Genomic DNA, 5,390 nt, shown 5'->3' on the forward strand with positions numbered 1-5,390 from the left:
TTGAATACAGAAGACAGTAAAATAACATCTCTCTCTTACCTATCTTTGTATATTAATTAGTATTGGGGGGGGGGGGGGATGGATCAGCATTCACGTTGCACTCCCTGTCAGTACCTGGTCCAAGCTAGGGAAGCTAATGATCCAACCAGCAGACCAAATTCGGTGATGAATCCTAGTCACGTGTCACCTGAGGCACGTTGTGCATATGCTACGAAGATGATTAGTATTATTATGCTTCTTGTAATATTTGGATTTCTCCCTTTTTCTGTCTATTACTTAGATTTATATATGTTTTATTCATATTTCCCCTTTAGTTTATCAGAAATTAGCTATTGCTCTACTTCAGTCTCTTTCAGTGCTCCAATGAAGAGAGTATGTTTCTTGAATGCTTGCCCACTACTGTGGTTGTTTTTCATTAGCCCATTGCAAGGCATAACCTATCTTTTCTTTTGTTGTTGTTGTTGTATTAATTATTCTTTGCTCTATGGACTAACATGAATGCCACTTCTAAATCTACTTTTGCATGTGTTAAAGTTTTATAGCTGTGTGAAACTCTGTTTTAGGCCTCAGCGCTGCCCAAGGATCTACCAGTGAACATGCAGACGCCTTAGAGTCAATATTCTGTGCAGTTGTAAGAGTCAAGATAATAAATCACAAGCTTTACCAAAGGGGAAGTTTTACCGTACCCTCTTGCAGCAAGAATATAAACAGTTTCTCCATTTTTTCATGAAATAATAAAAATAAAAGAGCAATTACACACTGAAGGAAATCACATTTCTACACCAATTTGTCCCAGATAGAATCTTGATATTTCCCTGTGAAAATTTCACCATTATTGTGTCCATAAAAGTCATTCTGCATGACTAGAGAAACTACCTTACTTCTCTTGTTTTGGAAGGTGATGGAAAAAATAAGGCAAACCCATAAAATAGTTCATTTGTCAAGAAACTAACTACAATATGATTATTTATTTGGGCCATTTTTGCCAGTCAGGCAAACTCTGCCCAGTTCTTCTAATTTTTCTTTCTACCTCCTCATTGTTTATAGTGGCAAATTAAGAGCTATATTACAACGTGGACTATTTATACATTCACAGGAGTATAAGGGGGAGTCAGGACCTTAATTACTCCTATAGAATGGGCTTCATTGAGTCCAGTGACCTGGGCTAAGCAGATACTGCATGCCCACTATCTCCCCCATTTGAGTAAGTGAATGGGAACATGGGAAGAAGAGTGGGTGGAGCCTGCATACGCCCATGCAAGGGAATGTCTACAGAAGCAGCACAGTATTACCCCTGGAGTAATGAGGTGTAACCTCTGGGTGGGCTAGCATTTATTTCACTGCCCTTCTCCCAGTTCCTAAAACCAACTCCCATAGAAAAGCACATGGAGACCCAAAAATCATTCATTGAGGATTTTCAGTAAGGACTGCATAGGGTCAACCTCCTCACATTCAAGTCCCAAAAGAACAAAAGGAATTAACTTAATTTTAGGTACCAACTTTATACAGTCTTATGATAAAGAAACATAACTACCAGCAACTTATTTTTTACTACATAACATAGATACTTTATAATCCACATACTTTATCTTCACAGTGATACATATGCCTAAATAAAGACAACAAATTAAACCTGAACAGGTCAGTCCCCATAGAAACACAGTGAGAAGAAACTCAGAGTTCCCAAAAGCTTAGGTTGAGTTTGTCTGAGTCTCAGTTACAGTTTATCACCAAAATCTATACAATCTGTTCAGTCAAAAGCACTGCAACATCTTCCCTCCACTTACATGTAGAAATCTTCAGCTGGAATCGATGCAGACTCTTCCTCCTCCTTTGTGGAAGTCAGCTAACTAATTCACCAACCACTCAATTAAGTATATAGATTGAGAATAGCAAAAAAAAAAAAAAAAAATCAGTTTTGTATTTTCCTTGTAAGGGCGTTTAAAAAAAAAAAATCCCCATCATCACATTTAAATAAGAGAAATGTTAGTGAATTATACTTGTTGAGACAATTTAAAACAGTTTGGCTAAAATCAAACAAAATTCAAAATATACAATTAAAATGAAACTTTATTTTTCTCTCCCACTTTTGCCTTTCTATAACTGACACTGCCTTGGGCTTCACTCTTGGAGGGTTTACAATATCAATAACCTGCTGCAAAATGTTTCAGAGTTAAGGAAAACAGCCTGCTTTCTGCTATTAGGGCTCAGCATCTCATGACTCACACAGGGCATGTGGGCGTTTGTAAAGCACCTCCCCAGACTACTTACCCTCATGGAATCTGAGTCCAGCAACAGGGAATATATTAAGCATACTCCAAACTGTCACACCCAAATCCAGAAATTTCTGAGTGTGGAGAGCTAGTTGCTGTGCCTAAATCAGACCTGATGACCCAGGGAGCAACTTGAGGAGCGCCGCCTGCTATTGGTATGTTTTTATAGGATGCAGCATTCTCTCCGCAACCTACACCAATCAAGCTCCACTGTTTGATGTGCTCTGTGGTGATAGCACTGCTTCACCTCAACTATTTTGGTGAGGTTAAATTCACTGTAGACATTAGCCTCAGAAAAGCTAACACTGGTATTAACTCCTCTCAAGTTAACCTAGCTTGAGTGAGAGCAGCCATATTGCAAAACAACCAGTCCAGCTGGACAGAGTGATTGGATTTGCTGCACAGAGTGGTTGTATTAGCAGCTGACAAGTGGTGCTAACTTCAGCTGTGGCCAATCCCTGACAGGGCAGCCACCTCAAGTTAAAAGCATCGCCACACTTGATTTAAGGGATTTTGTGTAGGGACAGAATTCCAGTTAGAAGCACACTCAAATTATAATTCAAATTAACTCTGCAGTGAAGAAATCCCAGAGTCCTTTGTTTCTGGCACAGCCAGTACTGTGACAACATCGAGCCTCTCTGCAGGGAAGGTGAAGGTTTCTTCTGCCCATCTGTCCTTGGCACGGCCTCCGAAGTCCAGTTACAGTCTAGCCTAAATTTAGAACTAAAGGTCTTGTTGTTTTATAGGCCCTTCTTTCTTCTGAGCTTTATATCTTCTGCAGCATACGGTATTATTTTGTTGTAAAATGTTGTGTGAGAGTCTATGGTTGTTATTGGATGCTCCAAAAATATGAATACCCATCTTCATTTATTTTAATTACATTTCTTGGAAACAAATAAATCATGTTGCTTCAGAGACCTTTATTGCAAGCAGAAATACTATAGATTTTACTTATAACAAATGTTTTATGACTGATTGGGCAGTTTAACACCAGAATGCAGTTGAGTGGGTTTATTTGCTTACGTTTATTTATGTCCTTAGGCAAATATTTCTTTGCCTATAAAATATTGCAAATGATTTTAACTAAAACAGAGTTTTACTTAGGGAGATGTTTAATACAGACGTGTAATATTTACTGTGAGGGTAGAATGAATTGTTCATTGATCAAATCTGAACCTGATCCATATGAAGATTGTATATATTTAGTCTCATTATACAGACCAGGTTTTGATAGTTCTCTAATCTATTCTGCCAGATTTATGCAAAATAATTTGATTTTGAACTAAAGCTGGGTGGAACTATGACTTTAAATTCACCAATACATTTCATCTGGATTTGCAGATTATTTTTGTGCGAATGAATATTCATTATTTGACCTTTTCTAAAATCCAGCAGCAGAGGTAGGGGAGTTTTGGGGAGACTTAAATTAATCCAAACCTTCATAAATTCTTGGGATGAGATTCAGGCAAATTCATATTCTGACCAAACCAGTTCTAAACTATGCCTGGATGCCCACGACCTCAAGGGGCCAGTCCAGCACCCAGGAATAGCCAGAACATAGTTTTATTCCAGCCACATCTCCAAGGCAGGGGCTGCAAAGACAGGGTAGAACTGGCATTATATTGCCCAGGGATTCCTCCCTATGCTATAGGATTTTCCATGTGGACAAATCCACCAGATTTCCTAACTCTTTGGACTTGCAGAGTCACAAAGGATCCATAGTGATAACTCCATGGACTGATTCTCCAGTTCCTTATATATTCTGTAGTCCCTTAGGTCAATGCAGAGTGAACACTTAGTAAGTATAAAATACCACAATGTCAGAATGGTAGCATTTTGCATCCACTTTGCACGGATGTAAAGGACTATACAAAGTTCAGAAGCAGTAGAGAATTAGGCCCAATGATTACAGACATTGCTGTTTGGGAGCAGCACATGCTTCTCTTTCTCCTTCTGGCAGTGTGGAAGCTATGGCAAACATCTAAATGTTTGCTAGCCACAAAAAAATAAACAAAAAATAAAGTTAGAATTTGATTCAGTTTAATTCTCAATTCACCCTTCTCCCTAGGTTAGTTTTGATTTTGCAGAACAAATAGTTTGGCTGGAAATAGTTGTCTTTCACTTCTGATATAAACTTCTGAAATCAAACAAGTGGATTTTTTTTTTAAATGAAACTAGATTGTATAAGAAGTGTGCATGGTTTTCTAAATAGAGAAGATCAGTGAGAAGGAAAGAAAAGAAAAATGAGTAACAAACTTTCAGACTTCAACCATTAATCTTTAATTTCAACCCTTTGATCACTGAATGCACTGTTTTCCCTTGATGCTCCTCCTAGTGAGTTCCAAGGTGTTTTTCTAGCAAGAATTTTTCCTTTTATAGCTCTTGTTTTTTCCCTTTTATTCTGCAATTATTTAAGCAAGAGTACTTTCCATTCCACTCCCTCTTCAGAGAATGACTCAAACTCTTGTTTTTTAAAACCTTATTATATCCTGAAAACTAATTTTAGGACAGCATCTCCTATGTGGGCACAAGCCAATATGTCTGCTCACTAACATCATCAGTCTTCAGGACTTACATGGATCTTGTCTACATGAGGGAATTTTAGAGCAAAAAAAAAAAAAAATCACAGGTGCTATCATTGGTGCAGCTGCAAAGGTGGTAGCATTAATGTAGACAGATCCGTTTTTGTTTTGTTTTTTTAATTTGGAAAGTGTTCTCAAATAGACATTTTTGAAAATAATTTATTTTCAAAAAATCAAACCAAACATTTTCAATTTTGTTATCCCTGCCTGTCTTTGTTCTCTAAAAAGAAAAAAAAAGGGGGGGGGGGAGATACATGTGGAAGGTCCAGGACTAAAGCAATTAAAACCAACCCCTGTTTAATCAAAAATCCTAAAACAATATATTTTTGTCAACATCTTCTTTTTTTGAAAAGAGAGCCAATTTAGCTACCTCAAGAACTGAGTTCTGGCTTCCAAAAATAATGATTCATGGTGCATCTTTAATCTGCACAATGGTGAAAACTCTAGGAATTATTCAATTAAAATCAGTTGATTTATCTCAGCATGAACCTAGTCAGGGAGAGAAAGTCTTTGTGAACCCAGAGCAAACAAACTA

This window comes from Emys orbicularis, chromosome 5 (assembly GCF_028017835.1).
Source record: "Emys orbicularis isolate rEmyOrb1 chromosome 5, rEmyOrb1.hap1, whole genome shotgun sequence".
Lineage (NCBI taxonomy): Eukaryota > Metazoa > Chordata > Testudines > Emydidae > Emys > Emys orbicularis.